Genomic DNA, 24094 nt, shown 5'->3' with positions numbered 1-24094 from the left:
CTTTTTTCAGCGGACTATAAGAGATGCTTCTTGAAATACAATATTATTGAGAAGCAGCCCTTGCACTTGTAAAAGCACTCAAAGATTTTCGTGTATATTCTGCATTCCCATATTCTAGCTTATGTTCCTAACGCTGTTGTCAAAGATGTTTTTGTCCAAACAGATCTTGAAGGAAGATGTGGCAAGTGGATTGCAGCTTTGCTGGAGTATGATGTGGAGATAAGGCCCACGAAGCTTGTTAAAGGATAGGGATTGGCAAAGTTAATGGCTGAATCAAATCTGCACGTCTTGGACATAAATCGATTGCTGCTATGTCCGATGAAAATGAGCAAGGTCCATCCATTCAAGTATCTGAAATCTTTGTTCTTTCTCCATGGTATTCAGATATCATATATGTCCTTCAGAATTTGCCCGCGCCACCAGGTATGGCTATAAACAAAGCTAGAACTCTTAAGTTAAAGGCTGCTAAGTTTTGTATTTTGAATTCTGCACTTTATTGGAAAGATCCCCGTGGCGTTTTGTTAATTTTTTTGGTGGAAGAAGAAGTGAAGCAGGTCATGGAGGATTTCCATAAAGGAGATTGTGGCGGTCACCTTTTTTGGAAAACAATGGCAAATAAGATTCTGAGAGCCGGATACTATTGGCCGACATTGTTTGTTGATGTGTTCAAGACTGTCAAGAGCTGTCATAACTATCAGATTTTTGAAGGAAAGTAGAAATTACAGCCTTTGTCGCTTAATCCCATTGAGGTGAGTGCCCCTTTTCAGCAGTGGGGGTTGGATTTCATTGGTGAAATTCATCCTTCTTCTTCAGGTCAGCATTGATGGATCCTCATGGCAACAGATTATTTCATGAAGTGGATCGAAGCAATTCCCACTAGGCAAGCTATGCATGCAGTAATAATTTCATTCCTTGACAGTAATATTTTGTCTCATTTTGGTTGCCCGAATAAGCTAATCACTGATAACGCAGAAGCTTTCAAGTCAAAAAGGATGGTTGAGTTTTGTAATAAATATCACATTACTTTGGGCACTCAACCACCTATCATCCACAAGGCAATGGATTGGCGGAGTCTTCCAACAAATCTTTGGTTAATATCATTAAGAAGATGCTAGAAATCAACAAGAAGAGTTGGCATAAGAAGTTGGTCCATGCACTTTGGGCAGATCGAGTGAGTCAGAAGAAATCCATTGGTATGTCCCCCTTTGAGCTAGTTTATGGAGTTGATACCGTGTTCCCTACCTCTCTTGCAACTTCGGTAGTCAAACTTTTTCAGGAGGCTAGTAGTGAAGATGACCCAATGCAGAGAAGACTAAATCAAATGATCCACTTGCAGCAGACACGGGAAGATGTTTTTCAAAACACATTCAAGTTGCAGGAGAGAATTAAAAAGATTTATGACAGAAAAGAAAAGGCAGACACATTTCAGTTGGATGATGTGGTGTTAAAGTGGGATGCAAGGAATGAGGAAAAGGGCAAGCACGGCAAGTTTGAAAATATCTTGAAAGGTCCTTTTAAGATTGCAACATATCGGGGTCAGAATGCCTTTCTTCTGAAGGAGATGAGCAGGGAAGATTGTCTCGGAGCATCGGTCAATGGTCAACTGCTCAAACGGCACCTTTTCTGAGTTATTTCTACTGTTATCATTGTCATTGTAAATACCATTTATTTCAGTTTCACTGCAAGTGTGTGCTGTGATCTTTTCTTCAGTCTTGGGCCGGAAGTGAAGGCTATAATTCTGAAGAAAGATTTTAGTTTTGAGTTCAGTTTGTCGAGTCAGTTTTCCAGTCATTTCAGTTTTATCATCGATTCGTTTTGAGTCAAGTTTCAGTCAAATAAATTGAGTCAGAGTCTTGTATTGTTTTGTCGAAATAATGACTCCATAGCCCAATGGATGAAGGCACTGTCTAGCTCTTCCAGAGATCTGCCGTTCTTGGCACCTCCAAGGAGCTACCATCCCCATTGGAGCCAATGTTAGAGTCGGTCTGGTCATCCCTCCATCAGAGATCAAAACTCTTTTTGCATTTCATTTTTAGGTGTCTCGCTCATTTCACTCAGTTGCATTCCGCTAGGGGCATGCCATAATCTGACGGAAGGGCTTTGTCATTCATCCCCCTCATGCTCTCACTCCTGGCTCAGGTCTATTGCTCAAAATCAAGTTTTCATGTCTTTTGATCAGCAAGAGTTATTTTCAGTCACTAGGTCTAGGGTTTCACAAAATGTGTCTTCACAATGTCCAATAAAGTCACCAGGCCAGAGGGAGTTCTTACAAAGTTGTCATTCAAAGATTTTCATCATCATATGGATGGATTATGACTGTTCTTCAAAACTTTGTTTTGAAGAAAAGTCAAACATTTTGTCCTTTTGTAATAATTTTCAAAGTTTTCAGCTTTTCAAATCTTCAGGCGCAACCCTGGTCTCCTTTGCCAAATTCCATGTTAGCTGTCCCTGCAAAAATTGCCAAAAAATTTCATCATTTCAGTGAAAAATCAAAAAGGAAGTGTGAAAAACAGAGTTGCATTAAAGTGTGAAAAAGTGCCAATGTCAAACATTATAAAAATGGGTTTTGGAGAATCAAAAATCAAAACCATATCTCCATGTCTTTATAAAGATTACTCCATGAGGGTCAAGGTCATTTTGAATGCCAAGAGTAAAGAGGTAACAGTTCAAAGCAATTGGGTGAGCAAGTGCACGTTTTGGGTGAAGTTGGAGGAAACTTGGCGGGTGTGGCACATAGAACAGGTGGCGCAGCACACTGGAGAGGCACGACGCACTCGGAGAAATTGTCCAGTGCAAATTTGAACGGGCGCGACGCACTCGGACGGCGCAGTGCGTTGGGTATGCGGTGCAACGCATACACCTGAAAGCCCAAAAACATTTGAAACTTCGCCAAATTTCCATTTAATCGTTTGGATTTGCTAGGTAGGACCGCCATATTAATGTTTCATCCATTTTTGTGCCAATGTGATGGTGGTTTACAGCTGCTATTGGTTGAAATAAAAACTCTCAAACCCCACCTCTAAAATTCCTCAAGCCAATTGCTGTTAGGGTTGCAAATTCATTGTTTTGTTACCAAGGTTCCCCCTCCATCCAATTTTTCCCTTCTTTCCATCATTCCCTTCTCCCTTATTCCATTTCTCCTGAATTTTATTCTTCCCTATCCCTAAAAATTACTAAACTCCTATTCCCAATTCCCTTCCACACCTTTACAAATGAAAAAACCCCAAACCCTACCTTAGATAAACTTCCCAAAACCCTCCTACATTTCCCTAAACAAAATGTATCCTAATATTCCCTAAACTCTTCATCTTCCCCCCCCTTCCTAACAGTCCCTTGTTGCATTTTTCCCCTTGGTGGCAGATTTTGAATACATCACTAAAGGAGCAGTCCAAACAGTTTTCATACAGCAGTATCTTTTTCTCCAAGGTAGTTTGAAAAACAGTAGTCACGACATCTGAGCATTCATCTGACTATGAAGTGGAAACCCAAAGTGACTCACCCTTGGAAGAGCAGGCACACCGGAGGCCTCATAAAGGCAGACATGTTAGAGAAGAACCGACCACCATTACAGAATTGCAGGCCTGCCCTTTTGCCATGTTTTGTTTTCAGCATCAGTCATGCTTTGAGTTTTGTCAAAAGGTGGCTAGTGTTCAATTTCATCATGAGCTGGCTCATTTATTCATGCTGCACTTACGTGGTGATCAAGCTCTCTTAGTTGGTGTCACCTTCACACTTACACCAGAATCTGTCTCATTAGCAACCGACATACCGAATATTGGTGAACCATGGAACAAGAAGCAGAAGATTGACTGACACATTATGAGCCATACATTAAAACTGGTTTCTTCAGGCAGCTCAAGAGAGTGTTCCCATTCCGATATCTGAAAGATGAATATGCTCCACTAATGAAATTGATCATGAAATATTTCAGCTGTGAGGGACGGTTCTCTCGTCTCTATGCTTATCACATCAGGTTGCTCATGCATTTCACCAGGGTACGGATGATGAACATTCCGTATTTCTTTTGCCAAAACATAGAGAGGATGACCACACTTGTGCAGCGTAAAACACCTCAGCAGCAACTTAACAATGTCTATCATTTTGCTCTTATTAAGATTTTGGTGGTTCATCAGCTTGGAGTACGGGGCATCACTTGGGATGATTTCATCTCTCATGATTTCTTCAGAGCTTCATAGGGATTATCCGAGGTTAAGCATGAAGGTGGACCTTCTCATCAGTATGAGTGCCATGAGACCGCTAGTGTGCTGGTATTCATCACATATCAGAGAGGCACTAGACATTTGTTTGCAGCAGCAAAGCGAGTGTTATCTCCACCCGAGGTGGAAGGGGCCTCGCTTCCTCCATCAGTATCATAGGAACATGACAAAGGTAAGAGGCCAATGCAGGATGAGGGTCCTTCATGTGAGCCTTCAGGTGAAAGAGAGACCGGCTTCATTCTCATTCATGATGATGATACAGATACGGGCCCACAAAGTGCCGAGCTTAGGGAGATCATCCAGGAGCAGCAAACAGAGATCCAAGCCTTATCCCTTGACTTGGAGAGAGCTAAGTGGACCATGAAATATTTGGAGCAGAGGAACAAATAGCCTGAAGATCAGCAAGAAATCATGGAGCTACAGAACATTGGCGAGAATCGCCAAGCTGCACAAAGGAGAAGAATTGAGCTCACGTCATTGGAGCAGGATATTAATGAGGATCGGGAGGCTAATCTCGAGAGAGTTAACATTCACTTAGAGAGGCTTTTGGACAAGGCCGACAAATACCATGCATTTCTGAGACACATGGCTTTCCACTATATGGCACGGAACAAGGTCTGCAAGGCACGAATCAGGCATTTAAAGGAAAAATTAAGGAAGGCAATGAGGAAGCAAAAGAGGCAAAGGGAGCTTGATCATCTTCAGATACTGGCCGAAGCCTCTTTATCCCAGCATAACACTTAATGAAGAAGCTCTAGCCCAAATTTCAACAAATTTGGGGCATTTTTGACATTTTGGAAAATTTTTGCTCAAAAAACAAGGTTTTTCTCCGTGTGCGCCGCGCCACCTGGCGTGCGCTTTTGATAGGGAGATCCAAACTACAAAAATTTTATATTTTTGGATTTGAAATGAAAAATCATGACTACTGGTGCATGGTCAAGAAGTTTGGGCAAGTTTTGAGTCCCCAGGAGGTCAAAAACACTCAAAAAATGACCTCTCTGCCCCTTTTTGACACACAGAAAGCAGCTTTGGAGATTGAAGTTTTGGAGGGGCAAATGACATCCAAATTCAGAAATTTCACTTGGTTGGAAAGTATACAGGCAAGGATTTCCAACAAGTACAATTGGGCTCAATTTGGACTTTAGGAAGTGCCTCAATCTCAGCTTCAAAGTGGCGCGATGCATAGAGAAATTGGCGCGGCGCACAGAGGATTTTTGCTCAATTTTTCACCTTCCAGCTCAGAAATTCGGCCAGTTTGACTAGTTTTTCTTCGTGATGTAATTTTTGATCTATCTTGATGTAATTGGATAAACATGATGTAATTTTGACATTTATTTACTTGTTCTAGAGGATTCATTCACCAAAAAGTGAAAATTTAATGAATGAATCAGTTTCCTACCTTATAGAGGCAAGTTGTTTTTGATTGCCTAGATTTTAGTGCTTTGTTTAGAATTTGTTGAAACAGCTCCTAGAATGATGAGCTCGACCCCTAGAGGCAAGGGAATGCGTTGGGCTAGTCTATATCATGTAATTTCTATGTCATTTTCAGGGTTGGACACTTGTGATTGCTTTGGCATATCATTGTACATTCTATCTCTGCATTTTTGGCTAAGGAAAGACCAAGGTTTTGCAGCACTGTTTGGGATCCATGTGGCTTTATGTTTTGATGGTGTGCTTCTCTAAGTAATTGTAAGTTCATTAGTGTTATGTGTATCATTTTCCTCTCTTTTCTTCTGAATTTGAACAAATGAGTGATTAAGGTGGAATCCATTAACTGTTATGCTCTGCCTTTGAATTTGTTTAAATTTCCATGTTTTCATCTGTTTAAGGAGAATTCTTGAGACTCTCTTGCTCTCCTTAGCTCCTCACCAGTCCAATATATTCATTCACTCAATTTAAAGCATCAAAACGATTGCCTTCCTTGCCCCAATCAGAACTCTGCAGAAACTGTGCCTCATCCCCGAGCCCAATTTGCCTTTCCCTGTTTCCAACACAAAACACCCAAAAAACTCAAACAAACCCTTGTACTTCATACCTAGCCTAAAATTAGCTTTTATTTCAGTCATCTCGAGCCCCATCGCTTATCTTTTGCCGAGATCGACCCGGAGAGAGCCCTGTCCTGTCCTCGTAGGGCTAGCTACGAGGTTGAGCGTGGTTTGATGTGGACCTAGAACCTTGTTGTTTCAGCTTGAGGCAAATCTAGGCTCTAACACCCACTTCCTTCAATAACTTCGGGAAGAATTCAAACAAAGGATTAACTTGGGCAATAGATCTATACAAAATTTATTATAACCTTAGTAATATAATTTTTCTATATAACATACTTCATCTTGAAAATGTTAACCCAATAATTTAATTTATTACCAAAATTCTCAAATTTTTCACAGCAACGACATCTTTATCTAGGACTAAAAGTCTACTCCCAACCCCAAATGAAAAATATTTGAAGTTGGAATAGGATAAAAAAATATCCCTCCATCCAATTATCAAACCTCATAATTTCCCCAAGCATCTACGTAAATGAAGCTTATACCCAAAAAATTACTCCAATTGAAAAATAAGTTTACGACTTTCAACAAAAATCTCTTTAAGTAACATAATATAAGGGTTTTGAGACTTAGTGTGTTTCTTTAGGGATTTTCTAATGAGTATACCTAATATTTTACATTAAAGGAGACATAAATCATCAAGAAACCCTTATTGGGGAATATTTTCTCAAATATTTATGAAAATACAATGTCACTTTCCAACTAAAACTTCATAAAGTGTGCTTTATTAACTAATACAAATGTTATATCTTCTATTTGTGTAAAACACCTATTTCCAATTCCTCTGAAAACAACTCAAATATCCTTATAACCACCTCCGACATCACTTTCAACTCTTTCCTAAACCTTAAATGATATTTGTAACCTTCGACAATAGATTCCTTCCTATTAAGTTTACTAACCTCATAATTGTCTTCGCGTAGCTTAGAACCATTGGAAAGTCCTCCTACAAAGTAAACCCCTACTCCAAGAGGAAATGTGTCATCCTTAATGATAGATTTTCCTAGCCCCACCAAACCTTTTAATGGAAAGGATAAACCCTAAAAGTATCCCCAACATAATTCATAATCCCATTTTATCTATAGACAAGAGAAGGAAATTGCAAATTTAATGGGTTGGGTCTTTAATAAACTTATCAATTTCCATTTCTATAAATCCTTGCCATCATGAATTGTCATTATTGATAAATTATGGTTAATAAATAAACAATAAATCTCATGAAATTCCATCACATTATTACCATACTTCATAAGAACCTCCACTCTACATTTACCCTATGAAATAGGTACCTCATTTTAAGACCCCAAATCATTTGGCTTCTAAATATAAAGCATCAAATTTCGAAGCCCTCAGTGTTGATTAACCTTTTTCCCTACTAGCTAGTTGGTCTTTCCAAGTCTAAATTATTTTATGAAAAAGTAGTTCATGGTCATAAGCTATGTGGCCATATCTATAACACCAATTTCAACTAAAAGGAACCCTTGAGTTCTCTATAAGGTAAAAAAACTTGCGATATCCTTTCTACAAAGACAGTTTAGCTACAAATTATTTCTTAATTTGTCATATAAAAATTATGTTTATCTACATGACAATCATGTCCACTTGTCACATATGTAACTAACCAATGTAACTTTTTATTTTTTTTATAGTCTATGTGTACATGAATTACAACAATCACATAAATACTTTAGAAAGGGGGTTATGTCCTAACACACAATTTTTTTTCTATTTTAAATAATTTTTCAAAAACTAGGTTTATTCCTTTGAGTATCAAACCAGAGTATAATACCAATAATTTTATTTTTTTTTGGTTTAAAGATTACAACAGTCCATAATTTATATTCATTCCATTTATTTATCCATCCCCTCATCACTATGGGTTTTCTATTTTGCGCTCTTCGTCTCCTTTCTTTTGTTTAAGCACTAAAGTGCTCATTATACCACTCATGTAGTAATTTTATATATGCTCTATCCAAATGTGAATGTACAAATGTTTATTATTATATTAACATATTCGAAGGTATAATTGTTGGAATTATTTGACTTATTGCATATGTCATTTATTAGAGCATGTTTGTGAAAGTGACAACCACTCCATCGGTCACTCTACAAGGTTTTCCTTTAAAAGGTTGGGTCTTGATGCCTTTAATTTGGATGGAAATGTGTAACCCAGAGTACCCTGACACTAATTTCACAAAATTCCACTTTAACAAAGGCACAACATGGCTAGCCCTCATACAGGGTTCCCCCCATCATCACATGCTTGTCACGCACCTTTTTCTTTTGGTTTCCATCTCAAGGTAAGCAATAGAGCTTCCCATCCAATGGATGGTTAGGTTCTTGGGATTTACACTAAATTCCTAACCCTTGTTTAGCAGTATACTCCACTCGATTCGTCTTTCCATTCTATAGAGTTTCTTTCTAAGTGAGTGAGGTTCCCTACACCTCGTGGGTGATTCATGGCATTCATCACAGTGTCTGTAGGAGCGATACCTCTGTTGTAATACTTGTGACTATTAGAGCTTCCTCACCTCTTCCTAAGGTAAGGTGAGTGTTCCCTTAATTTCTCTTTCGAATGTCTGTATTATTTTAGTTTGATAATACATTTCTTTGCAAGTTATGTTTTTAATGTAGTTGAAGTGAACCTTAATGTCTATGGTAATTATTTATTTATATTCTTACTATTATTTTCCCATCTCGCTTATGTTTCACAAGCGTATATGGAAATTTGAGTTATGTGTGGAACCTTGTCAAGGGATATCTGCCTTTTCCAGGTTCATCAGGTAAATTTTTCTTTTTATCTATCCTTTCTCATTTGCATCACCTAGTTTCCATGGTTTCATCCAAATAATCACCTGTAAGATGGGTTTGAGTGCCTACAAGGCTCGACGTTGTATTTTCATGTTAACATTTCCTACTTTTTTAAAAAACTGGGTGGACCAATTTGGCCTAGTTTTTCTTTTATGCGCCATTCTGGCGTAGTGTAGGTTGGTAGTAACTATAACAATGTTGTTCTATTCCCTTTCTCTAGGTCAAGAGGGGGTTTTCACGATCGTGACATCTCTAGGTAAAAAAACTTCATTGGCACTTGCTACTCTTTCCACTCACTTCCCTAAGACAATTTGGGTTTGTAACACCCTCCTCCCGCATCTACCCAACTAACCGAACAACCGGGCAAAACATGTGATGAGAAGTTACTATGATATGATTTGACATCCTAAGTCACCTTAAGGAAGTGGAACCCATGGAAAAACAGCATATAGACCTTCAACATTAGCAATAGGACCCTTAGGAATCATCCCAACCTTTCTGCTCAACAACCCCTAATTCCCATTGAGTCTTTAAGCTATTAAGCCTCTAGAAAATCCCAAGTTATGTGCATGCCAACATCTAGAGAGATCTGTATGCTCCCACAAGCCTACATGCCTAAGTCGAGGGACTATTTCTAGTATACCTGTGCCAGACTCCGGGGAATTTAGGGCACTTTTCAAGCATAGAATTCTGGCCATCACCCCGAACTTGTTCTAACTTCAAAAATCCATTAAACACATGATGAAAATACTAATATACCAAAAAATAACTCCAGGCCTAGTCCTGACCATCCCCTACCATGAATGAAATTCTGTCAAACACTTGGCATCAATGCAATCTGTAGGTGTAAATGAAAGATCTAAGCATAGTGGTATCATACTTATCTGAGATTCACTATGAGGAATTGTTTCCTTATCACTTTGGCTACAGTTTCATTCATTAGGTAATAGATACGTTATCCATCCATTCGCAAGTAAAAACATGATGAGAGCCATACATAGCTATTTCCATAAAACATATACATAACTAGCATAATAGCAACATAAATACCAACGATATCATAGCTATATAAACCACATATAAACAAGTATAATACTAATAAAAATAAAAGGATACATAACCTTATATTGATGATGAAAAGTCCAACCCAGTATGGGACTACCACGTTTCACCCGATCGTAGAATGGCTAAGCCAAATCTCTCTTCATCCATTCACCCCCAGGCCATATTCCAAGCATAAATGTGTGATCTCATGGAACACATCAATCCACAACAATCTAGGGCTTCTAGAGGCTATCTACCTCAACCAATTAAAGAGTGATTCCACCTCATGGTCATAAATCACAAAACCATCATTAGATTCATCTCTACCCAAGTCTTTCAAGGCTCTATCACATTTGTTGCAACCTAGCCTCCAAGACTAGTAACTCAACCCATGGATACTACTGGGATCTAGAGTGTTTGTTCAACCAAGGCTCTAGAACTATTAACTCAACCCACAGTGTTCTCAAGCAACAAAGTGTTTTTCCAACCAAGGCTCCAGGATTAGTAACTCAACCCAAACTGTTACAAGGCTTCCATATAATTTGTCCAACGAAGGCTCTAGGACTAATAACTCAACCCAAGATGTTACAAGGCTTCAAGAGCGTTTTTCCAACCAAGGCTCCAGGAACTAATAACTCAACTAAAGCTAAAGGAAACATTTGAACTAACCATAAAAATGAAGAAATGAACCCACAACACCATGGCTATTTGGATATGACAAGGCTAGGAAAATCTAATATCAAACTAGGAAATCCTCCGTTCCATTGACAGGTCATAGCCAATAAACCACATGCATATTCCATGCATGTATAATCTAGTGAAGAAAACATACATACAACTCAATACCTATAAGAAAAAACTATTGTAGTTGCTAATCCTAATGTCCTCTTACACTTTCCTTCTCTTCCTTTTCATTCTTTATCCAAACATCCAATTATTCCACACTCTCCATGAGTGCTACAAGAAAACTCTAAGTGCTCAAGAATATGAGAGAGAGAGAATAGAATAGAGCCCCACCAAAACTAAACTAACCAAGCTTACATTGACCAAGCCTGCCCAGTGATCCTCAGAAGCCTTTTTAATAATGAGGCCTCTATTTTCTTCATTTTCGATTATTTTCCTTTATTTTCCTCCTCACATGCAACATGTGACTTTTCACCTTCCTTTTCTCCTAATTTCCATTATTTTCATGACTAAAATGCAAATTTATGCCTCTTACCTTTCCAAAGCCTTTTCCATTTCCTTTTCCAATTTACTTATCCACAATAAATCAAATTAACACCCATTAGGATGTTTTTCCCACCATTCATCTTGGAATAGTGTTCCATGACCATGGCCTTATATATATTTTACATGTATTTCTAACCAGGGATATTATAGATCACTCCCCCTTTGGGGAACACCGTCCTCAGTGTTCAAAGACACCTCTAACCAACAAGATTGCTGAAAACAAAACATACTACCCATGGAGCATTATAACACAACTCATTGCATTATTTACAATGACCATCTGCTAAAACATGAAAAACATATTGACTACTAGATCTTTATAACATAACTCATTACAGTTTTTACAATAACCACATATACACATATGCATTTAATTCACCCAATAATAACCATACTGTCTGTGGAGCTTTATAAATCTAGCTTGATACAAGATTTGCAATAAAATACACATATACATATATGGAAATTTTCTCAACCAACAAATAAAAGGATAGGATGCTTGCATCCACATCAAGGGAATTAGGAGGCTCACACCTCCACCCTCAAAAGTAGTACTAGGATTCACCTCCTTCCTAGGAAGTCCAAAATCAACTATCAAAGTCAAAGTTTCGTCCAATGTCTAGCGCTACAATCTTGTGCCACTTTTCCCCTTAGTGAACAGTTATCGGCTCATTTTTCCAGGGAACACTCCTAATGCGCATTTGATTCCATATAGGAATGTGAATGACCAAAAAAATTCATCCTCGACCTTCAATTTTCTTCTACACAGTCCCTCAAGAAATCTAGTCACCCCCTCCTGTGCAGTCACTCACCTTCCAAGTTCAGCTAGCACCCCCATACCAGGTAGTACATCCCTTGGCAAGGTTTCCTTGCATCGGACGATACAAAAAACAAGGCATATGCCCACCTTAAAACCATCATACTTGTCATAGCATGCTCATGGCAATCAATGTACACTATTGGGTACTAGTGTCCCACAATGTCCCTACTCCTAAATACTTTACCAACATACTGTTGCATTTTCCAATTCCTTTCACTATTGCTGCTAATTCTTGTAGTTGATTTCAACCACCCAACTAGGAATTTCATGCATTCCTGTACCAAGAGCATAATTTCTGTTAGATTTAATAAAAATTGAAATAAATTCACATTGTACCTCATTGGTAGCTTATCAATAAGGTACACTTGCAATCTTGTTTAGTTCCTATCACGACAAGTCAAACTATCATCTTTGACCAATCATCATGTATAAACATATCACATCAGGTTAGCTCAAAACACAACCATCATAAATCAAAATCATAAATCACATGTAACCATCATAAACTGGAATCATAGATCACATGTAATCATCATAGACCAAAATCCAAATCTCATGCATAATAAAAATGAAATAAAATATTTATACTTATCCTTTAATCAATCTTTAACTTCTAAGAATTGCCAGTGACTGAGCAACCAACTGCCAGTTCCCTCTGAGAATTGCATAGTTTTGGCTAATAGGTAGTTTTATCTACCAGTGACCCCAACAACCAACTGCCAGTTATATCTGGGAATTGCACAATTTTGGATGCTAATATCCTGGGTAGTTTGTCCCAAAAACTGCGCAGTTTCTGTCTGCTGACCCTTCATGCAGCCCAGCCCGTTCCTATGGAAAAATGCGCAAATTTGGCTATCCAGCCCTTGCTTCCTGTTCGTTCCGAAAAATGTGCAGAGGATCCCTACCTTGCCTTCCTACAGCCTGGACTGTGCCTCCCAACCTAGCTAGAGGTTGTAGACAGTCATTATTGACTCAGATTGACTGACTTCATCACTCAATGACTCTTGCACAATTTTCATCAACAGTTCCCGAAGCCACCATCCCGCTTTGCAACCTTTCCACCTCTCCTGGTCACCTGCATCCGAAATGATCATGTGTCATGGTAGGCTAGGAGGTTTGGATTTGATGTCGTCTCGTCGGGAGTGATTGTAGGTACAAGTACACCAATAAACATCACAAGACGACGAATGGGATGAAGGAAGGGAGCACATGCAGAATGACAGGTTCACCAACGAAAGAATGAATGATGCATGTGAAATGGATGAACACGATGAACATGTACCTTCGCAAACAGATGAGCCTGTTAAGCCTCCCAACATTAAAGTAAGGAACAACATGCAAAAGCTTCATCAAGTGAACCAAGGACCATTGAAGACTTTGTGCACTTCCACATGTGGAGGTGAGGCTATGATAAACCATGAAGACATCCATCACCCACCAGCATTGTAACTCGACATGCACTCTAGCAGCAGCACGAACATACCAGAACTGTCATGTCAAGTCATGTCGAGTCATGTCATGAGTCATTTCACCCACATCTCCACTATGGGCTATGTTGTCAATTAATGTGATGTAACATGGAAGTCCAAGAGACCCACTTGTTGAACAAAGAGTCATGTAAGTTGAAAAGTCATGGAAGTCAAATGGTCATGAGGGTAGTCGAACAACCATAAGGGTCAGTTCCATCCTTGGCTATAAATACCCGTCATTTGTGCATGCAAAGGACTATTTTTCACCTCAGCTTTCCCCACATAGCCAAGAGAGTCTGTAATATTTTCTTTAAGGAGTAAGTAGTGGCTCCAAGGCCCCACACTCAGGGTTAGTGAGGTATCATGTAACGATGTGTCTTGGAACTTTCACTTACTTTAGAAGCTTGCTAATAGGCCAACATGTTTTCACACATGTATTGTATCTGTTGTAAGTCTGATCTTTAACACGTGTAATGCATGTTGTTTGAACCTGTGTTCTACAGCTGAACTGCTTCATTTATTGTAATGCATAATCTATTAATGGAAATGTGTTGTATATGCTGTTAACATTGTCTAGCCCATGTAGACTACTCTCCCAGACATCAGACAGACCTGTCATATGAAGCTTGTTGTAACAACTGTTGCACTCGTTCGGACTGATCCGTGAATGTTGTACGTGTTATCTCACAATATATGTTGTGACTACCACATCTGTGTGGACTGCTTTACTGGAGCCTGTGCATGTCCTTTTGTGTTGTGTGTTTCTAGCAGTGTTGGGACTACTCCCAATTGACTTGGAACTCACTCTCACCCTCGACTGTGAAAGAACCATTGACACAAGTGACACTTACATTGACCAAGAACACGAACCTCACTTCTCTAAGACAAAGCGAACCACTCTCCTGTGCTAACATGCAAGAGTTGAGGCAAATCCTTAAGACAATGGCAACCGAGCCATCATACTAGATGGGACTCTGACACCAAAAGGTGTGAGGTCTAGTTGGGACTTCATACCCGGGTGATCCCGTGAATGTTGATGGGTCTAGCACCATCAACATAACCATAACATCAATATACATGTCCATAAACATAATGCATATAACCCTAATGCACATAAAAATCCTTAACCTACATACCTGCATGCCCAACATACGAACATGTATGATGACATGCTCTTGCCTCAAGGTCTAATGCTGCAACTTCACTTTGATAACCTACATCTCCTTCTCTATCTCAACGAACACATTAGCATCATAATATACCAATGTCATGATGATGACCTAGTTGCATGAAATGACCTCAGAATGCATGTCTAACCTACCCTACATTCATAACCATAACCATGACAATGCATGCATAACAACATATAGACACTAACATGCATAACAAATGCATATACAACCATACACCCATGATGACACATTCCACAACAATACCCTCAACCTTCACATGTTGACATCGCTACAACCATGATCAGTGCGATGAAAATGCAATAGAAACATGGATTACAACTGTAAGAAACACCTATGAAACCGACATGAATGCATGACCAACAAACCGCCCATCCAGTCCGAGGGGTGAACCATGTTGTAATACCACTCTATAACACCCTCCTCCCACATCTACCCAAGTAATCGACCAACCGAGGTAAACATGTGACTAGAATTTACTATGATATGATTCAACCTCCTAAGTCACATTAAGGAAGTGGAACCAATGGAAAGAGACCATACAGACATTCAACATCAGCAATAGGACCCTTAAGAACCATCCCAACATTTTTGCTAACCAGCACCTGAGTCCCACTCAGTCTTTAAGCTATTAAACCTCCAGAAACTCCCATGCTATGTCCATGCCAGCATGTAGAGAGCTTTAGACGCTCCCACAAACTTGCATGCCTGCGTTTAGGGACTATTTCCAGCATACTTATGCCACATTTTGGGGAATGCAAGGAACTTTTCAAGCCTAGAAATTTAGTCACTGGCCTGAACATGTTGCAACTTTTGGAATCCACTAAACACATGATGGCAAGACTAATAAACCAAAAACTAACTTCATGACTAGGCTTAACCATCCCCAACGAGCACTGGAATTTTGTCAAACACTTGGCATCAATGCAATCTACAATTGTAAATTACAAATCTAAGTATAGGGGTATCATACTTATATGAGATTCTCTATGAGGCATTGTTTCCTTATCACTTTAGCTGCAATTTCATCCATTAGGTCATCGATACATTTTCCATCAATTTATAAGTAAAAACATGATGAGATCCATATATAGCTACTGCCATAAAACATATACGTAACCACCATAATAGCAACAAAAATACTAAGGAAATCACACTCATATAATCCACATATAAACCAATATCATACTCATATAAATAAAAGGACAAATAACCTCATATTGATGATGCAAATACCAACCCGGTATGGGACTACCACGTTCCACCCGATCGTAGACTGGCTCAACCAAATATCTCTTCAGCCATTCATCCTCATGCCATATTCCAAGCATGAATGTGGGATCTCATAGAGCAAAACAATCCAAAACCATCCAGGGCTTCTACAGGCCATCCACATTAACCCATCAAACAATGATTTCACCTCATGGTCGAACATCACAAAGCCATCATCAGATTCATCTCTACCCAAGCCTTCCAGGGCTCTATATCGGTTTTTCCAACCCAGCTTCTAGGACTAGTAACGCAATCCACGACCATTTTCAGTCTCCAGAGCGTTTGTCCAACCAAGGCTCAGGAGTAGTAACTCAACCCACAATTTCTACCAGGCTCCAAAGCATTTTTCCAACCAAGGCTACAGGACCAGCAACTCACCACAACAAGGGTTCCAAAGTGTTTCTCCATCCAAGGCTCCAGGAGTAGTAACTCAACCCAAGTTGTTATCAGGCTTCCAGAGTATTTTTCGAACTAATTCCCCATGACTAATAACTCAACTCAAGTTGTTACAGGGCTTCGAGAGCATTTTTCCAACCAAGGCTCCATGAACTAATAATTCAACCCAAGCTAAAGGAAACATGAGAACCAACCAAAAATACAAAAAAATGAACCCAGAGCATCATGGCTATCTAGAAATAATAAGGCTAGGTAAATCAACTATCAATCCAGGCAATCGTCCATGCCAATGATAGATCATAACAAAGAAACAACATTCATATGCCATGCATGCCAAAACTAGTGAGGAAAACATACATGCGGCTTTGTACCTGCAAGAAAATCCTGTTGTAGCTATTGATCCCGATGTCCTCTTGCACTTCCATGCTCTTACTCTTTCTTCTTGCTCGAAACCTCCAAGTATGCCACACTCTCCAAGAGTGCTCCAATAAAATTCTAAGTCCCCAATACTAAAAGAGAGAGAGAGAATAGAAGAGAGCTTCACCAAAACTGACCTGAGCAAGCTTACACTAACCAAGACTGCCCACTGATCCCTAGAAGCCTTTTTATTAATGAGGCCTCTATATTCTTCATTTTCCATTATTTTCCTTCATTTTCCTCCTCACATGAAACCTATGATCTTTAACCTTCATTTTCTCCTAATTTCCATTATTTTCATAAATAAAATGTCATTTAGTCCCTCTTGCCTTTCCAAAGCCTTTTCCATTGCCTTTGCCAATTTATTTAACCCTAATAAACCAAATGAACACCCACTATGATGTCTTACCCACCATTCAAATTGGAATATGTGTCCCATGACCATGGCCTTACATAATTTTACATGTATTTTTAATCAGGGTTGTTACAAGGTTGCAAGGATCTTTCTAATAGTGGTTGATGGATTTTTTTTCCAGGTACCCAAATTATATAATTTTTGGCTCATGACATTGTGATCTTATGGAGTTCATTTTTGTTTTCAACCCTCGGGATTAATATGTATCTTATTCCTTCCAGGTCAAATTTTTTTATCTTGGATTTGTTTTTTTTTCCTTGCTTATAACATCTGTGAGAAAATTGTTTTTTCCGCTTTTAGTTTTGTATGGATTGGCAAGGACATTCAATGGAATTTGACTTGTGGCCTTAGTAATATTTTTTTGTATTAATAAAATTGGATATTCCCTAGTTTGGCTACAACCCTTTGAGGTCTAAGCTTTGGGTTTATCTTTATGTTTAACCATTCAACTCTTAGCTACCGAGTCGTATAACATACAACATATTATGTATAATTGTTTTTAGACTCCAATCAAAATTTCAATTTTTACATGCTATTGAGATACTTTGTGCTTCGAATGGTCCAATTTCTTTCTTTGATATACAAATTCTCTTCATGGTAAGGGAACGTTGCTGTGAGGGTTTTGCCCAGTCATTTATCTTATATGAATTTATTTACTATTAAATGAAATAATGGTTATCCCATGTTCTTTATCATGATATATACGAATTATAATTTATGTTGTATAAGGATTACTTCTTTTCTTTTCGTTTTCCTCATGCACTCAAATGGTTCATCAAATGAAGCTAGAAATACTCAGTATACAATGTTGTAAAATTCCTTGTAATTGAAATTTTGTTGTATGATGATTAATTTTGATCTTTTCATTTTCCTTATGCACTGCACTACTTCAACAATGAAACTAGAAATGCTAAGTTTTTAAACATTTTAAGCTTCCTTGTAATTTATTTTCATTTTTTTTGTTAGAATTTGCCTCCATCTGTAGTTTGGTTAATAAACCTTTCTAGCACAATTGTCGCTTAGTTAACTCCTAAGGAAATTTGATTTATGCAATTAGCTTTCCTCACCATATTTACTCAGCCTTACTTTGTCAACTAAGTGGGTTGTGTACCTTATTTTCCATTTACCCAAGGAAGGTATAGCCCATCCTGACTCAGGACTTCACTATATATATATATCTATATATATATGTATATATATATATATATATATATATATATATATATATATATATATATATATATATATATATATATATATATATATATATATATATATATATATATATATATATATAACAAATTTTATAGCGGACTTGTATAACTCCCTTTAAATCGGATTTGTATGCGTGTCTCTTTTTACATAATATAGTAATTTAGGAGAAGTTTTATAACAACTTATCTATCTATCTATCTATCTATATATATATATATATATATATATATATATATATATATATATATATATATATATATATATATATATATATATATATAACGACTTTTACAATGAAACTGTATACCTTATTTTAAAGAGGAACTATATGCGTCTCTCCTTAATCATATTACAGTAATTTATGAGGAATTTCATAACAGATTAGAAAACTCAGATACCATGCACACATAGTTATAGCTTGAACAATTATATTTTAAACCTGATAATTGACTAAACTCAACATGATCCTAATCATATTATTTGGCTAAGAAACTCATTAGAATTATTAACCAGAAAGAATTTGTATACCGCTAGCATGTATTCACTCTTATTAGTAACAAGCATAGTAACTAGCTAACCCAAACACTTGCTCAGATCAGTAAACATACAACATATTCAAATTTTTCTAACCAAAAGTTGATGTTGAAGCTATACTAGGAATATCACACATAATCATTTAAATGACATATTAAATGAAACGAGAATAACAAAATGCCAAATAAAATTTGAAATTTCTAATCGTATCTGTTGTTGGGAATCTACTTGGCAAGATCACACTTTCCTCTCGACCATTAACCAATTTCCACCAGTTCCCCCTGAGATGAGACGAAATTTCATCTATAATCAATAACCTATTTTGATTCCAGATAATGTATTTTATACATTACTTCCCTAGCATATTTTTCCTTAGTGGTGCACCTCTTTTCATGGGTATGCCAACCCACTGGCCTAGGTTTTTTTTTTTTTTTCAAAAAAGGTATTTCCTCTTTTTTCTTTAAAGCTTTCCTTTTTCTCCCATGGCACCTTATTCCACCCTTAGTTGTTTTCTACAACTAAGTGATTTAATAGATTTTCTCTCCGATCATATTAAATCTTATTGATCAACTCCTACGAATTTTTAGGATTTATTTAAGGGAATATTATTTTGATCTCATCCACCAACACTTGTTTTAAGATCTTGGCAAGAATATCTTAACCTAAGTGTTTCTTTCCCAAGTAATTTCTAGATTTTTCTTTTGTTAATAAAATTCATTTATTACGTCATGATACTTTCTTATTTCCTTTAACTCAAATCCATCATGTATTTCTAGCCATCACATCTAAAAATAGTTCAGCCTTAAAAAAATATATATATTTACATAGAAACAAAGGGGTAATACATCTTCCCCCCTTTTTTATACCAACAACATCCTTGATTTTTATTCTTCATCTACTTAATTCATGAAACAATGTTGGGTAAGCTTCCTTCATTGTATCCTCTTGCTCCCAAGTAGCCTCCTAGGTGTAAAGTGCCTCCATTTCACCTTAACCCAAGCAACGACTCTATTCTGGAGCAAGATATCTTTTTGATCTAAGATGTGGAGTGTCTCTAGTGGGAAATCTCTTTCGGGTTCCACCTATATCAAATTCCAATCAATTACATGATAATTATCATGGATGTATTTTTTAAGTAAATACACATGAAAAACATTGTGCACTTTAATAGGGCCTGGAAAAGCCAATTGAAATGGTATCAGACCAATTTTATCGAGGATTTCAAAAGGCCTATCAAACCATGGTGCCAGTTTTGCACAGGTCACTGTTCTTGGGGTACTTTTCCTTGGTTTTACTCTTAAGTAAACATGGTCTCCAATATTAAATTATTTATGAATTCTTTTCTTGTATGCATAAATTTTCTTCCTATCCTGTGCCATCTTGATGTTCTTTCCAATATTTTGTACCACATCTTCCATTTCCTGCAACGCATCTGATCTTAATATCAATCTATCCTCCGGTGTATGAAATTTTCTACGATACAAATCTTCGAAAGAACTCATCTTTATTGAAGTTTGATAACTGTTTTGGTAGGAAAAATCTACTAAATGCATAAAATCCTCCCATTTGGTAGGCTTATCCATGACGTACATTCTCAACATATCTTCTAAAATATAATTAGTTCTCTTTGTCTATCCATCCGTTTGAGGGTGATATGCACTGCTGAAATTTAGTTGAGTTCGTATGCCTCCAAATAAGTCTCACTAAAATTTGGAGGTAAATTTGGCATCTTGGTCAAATACTATCATCTTCAGTACTCCATGTAGTCTGAAAATATCTTTCATAAAAATGTTGGAAATTTGTGCTCTTCCATAAGTAGATTGTATTAGTATCAAATGTGCCACTTTACTTATGGTGTCAACCACCACCATAATGGAGTCATGTTGTCATTTTTTCTTTGTTAATACTATAATAAAATCTAATGAAAACACTTCTCATTTCCATTCAGGAATGGGTAGTGGGTTCAACAGTCTAGTAGGGTGTTTGTATTCCATTTTTACTTGCTAACATTCTAAAAATTTTGACAAATATTCCACCACTTCAATTTTTATGCATGGCCAGAAATATTATTTTTTTAATGTTGTTATCATCTTTCGATATTCAATGTGTCCCAAATATAATTTCTTGGGATATTCATCTAATATAATTTGTTCTAAAGCACTAAAATTGGGGACATACAATCTATTTTTATAACTTAGCAATTTTTTAAAATTTTCAACATATCCTCAAAATGTCATTTGCTACAATTTTTGTTGAATTTGCAGGTATCTACGATCTATTTGTATTGAATTTTAATCTTCTCTACAAAATTAATACTAATACACTTTTCTTTTTTTTGATGTGGTTCAAGGACACTCACAGTCACTGGGTGGTCGTTACGTCCACGGATATATCTGGACTGATCAACCTCGAAGGGAATCGAGCCCCACAACCAATAGCTAGGTCTAACCACAGGGGCTTTGGGGAGAATGGACCGTGTGACCTCCCGATCAGTGAGGCATTGATTTGACTGGTTGAGCTAACCCTTGGGGCTAATCAGTACTAATACTACTAACATAAACTCCCATTAAAGCATGTGCATGCTTGCTTATGGAATCTAATATTTTATTCTCATTTCCTTTTATGTGTTTAGCCTCAAACTTGAGCTCATTGAGGAAAGACAACCACCTTGCCTGTCTAGCATTTAGATTCAGTTGGCTAAAAAAGTATTTCAAGTTGATATGATTTGTCACCAAAGTATTTTTTATCCTAAAAGGTAGTGTCTCCACATATTCAGAGCATGTATTACTGCAGCCAACTCTAAATCATACAAAACATAATTATTTTTGTGTGTTTTCAGTTTCCTAGACTCATAGGCTACTACTGCATTTTCTTCCATCAAAACTCCCACAAGACCTTCCAAACAAGCATCAGTGAAAATAATGAATTCATTTTTTAGGTTTACAATTTTTAGTGTAGGAGCTACTGTCAATAATTACTTCAATTTGCCAAAACTTTCTTGACATTTGGTTGTCCATTCAAACCTTGTTCCCTTTTTTTGTAATGAAGTAATAGGGTAAGCTAGTTTTGAGAAACCTTCTATACATATTCAATAATATCCTTTGATTCCCATAAATGGGTGGACAACTGACACATCCTTAGGTATGGGCGAATTTAAAATAGTCCTAACCTTCTCAAGATCAACACATAGTTCCTCCTCTGAAATGATGTGACCCAAATACTCTATTTCCCCTTGTAAAAATCACATTTACTAAGTTTCGCCTATCAATGATGTTGTCTTAAAGTTTGTAGCGCTAATTTCGTATGTTCTTTATGCTCTTCTTCATTATTGCAATACACTAGAATATCATCTATAAATACAAGCACAAATTTATGAAGGTACTTATGAAGGTACTGATGAAGTACATTGTCTATTAAACACATAAAGGTTGTTGGTGCATTAGTAAGAACAAAGGGTAACACTACAAATTTTTAGTGACCATATCTGGTTCTAAAAGTTATCTTATGAATATATTCATCTTTTATTTGCAGTTGGTGATAACTGGTCCTTAAATCAGTCTTTGAAAATATGGTTTCTCCCCTCACTTGATCAAACATATCATCAATACAGGGTAGGGGGTATTTATTTATGATGGTTAGCTTATTCAATTTTCAATAATTGATGCACATACAGAATATCCCATATTTTTTCTCGACAAATAGTGCAAGGGCTCCTCATGGTGAGACACTCAGTTTAATGTAACCTTTATCTATTACTTCTTGTAACTACTTCTTTAATTCTAATAGCTCTAGTATACTCATTTGGTAAGGAGCTCTAGATACTGGGGTGGAACCTGGTACTAAATCGATGGAGAAATCTCTATCTCTGTGGGGAGGTGTAGAACCTCTATTTTACACCCAGTTGTCTACCATTTTCCTCCACTTTTCCTTATCTTTCCTTCACTTTTGCCTCATTTTCACCATAAAACCTCTCAGATCATTACATTCAGTGTCAATAAGCATGATCAAGCAAGTTTTGCTAATGGATGACTATTTGTTTAGTTTTTGACTTACTTGCAGGAATCCCGCAGCTATCTGAAGATCCTGCAGCCTTTTTGTTAAACACTATGATCCACGTGTCAGTTTGCTAGACGGGCCACATGGGCACTCAGGTATCAGTGTGCTCGAGGTTCCTGTCCCTTTGTTCCAGCCATCCACGTCACTTTCACCCATGGTCAAAGCTGGTTTAGCCACGGTCAACTCAAGGTGGTTTAAACAGTGTTTGAGAGCTGTTTGGTCACGGCACCTTAAATGGTGATCTGTCTATGATCTACGGGTGGCAGAGGACGCAATCCAACAGGGGATTTATTATCCATGTCGACAAGAACCACTGAACTCGTCCACGCAACCGTGATGTGTCCAAGGACCATTAATACGCATACTGTTTTATTGTTTTTCTGTTAACTAGTTGTACGCGTAGGATAACTTAGAAGCTCCTATAAATTGATGCGTCTGCGTACGCTCAAAGAACTTTTTTTTAGTTGTATTTTGCTGCACTCGTGTTGAATTTAGAAGCGTTTGTGAACTCTGTTTTCTAGTGCTATTCCAGCACTCTGTTTTGTAAACTTTTTGCAAATGGAGAAATCAATATAGCACTGTTTTGAAGTTTCCAGATCTTTGAGTTCTCTTGTGGCTGAATGAACAGAGGGCCCCTGCTCATCTCAGCCTTTGTAAAGTATTTCATGTGCAGCATTTCATTATTTTCTCATTTGTTTCCTTAAGCATGTATAGTTTTATTTACTTGTTTTCCTTTATTTTCAGCTAATCAGTGTTATTTCTTTGCAGGTTTCTTTTAGCCCGGGATTTATTTTTATATGTGTTGTGTTTGCTTTACAGCTAATGGTATTTGAAGTTGACAATTCAAGTGCTGCCTTTGTCTTTATAGTTAGTTTTTAATCTTATTTCTCAAAGAGCTGTTAACATACATGAATGATCTTCATCATAAACTACTATCTTTTAAGATCAAAATATCACTAA

At 37.3% G+C, this 24094-nt stretch overlaps 1 pseudogene; it reads right to left on the bottom strand.

Moving 5' to 3' along the window:
- The window catches only part of LOC149145229 (magnesium-chelatase subunit ChlH, chloroplastic-like), a 35001-nt pseudogene extending 32066 nt beyond the window's left edge, over nucleotides 1-2935 (bottom strand).
- Between the last annotated feature and the right edge of the window lie 21159 nt (nucleotides 2936-24094).

Source organism: Pinus tabuliformis, chromosome X (assembly GCF_031772625.1).
Source record: "Pinus tabuliformis cultivar Carrire ecotype Pingquan chromosome X, CPIR1, whole genome shotgun sequence".
Classification (NCBI taxonomy): domain Eukaryota; kingdom Viridiplantae; phylum Streptophyta; class Pinopsida; order Pinales; family Pinaceae; genus Pinus; species Pinus tabuliformis.
Note: the sequence above shows the minus strand (reverse complement) of the source record. Positions and strands in the feature narration are given on the sequence as shown.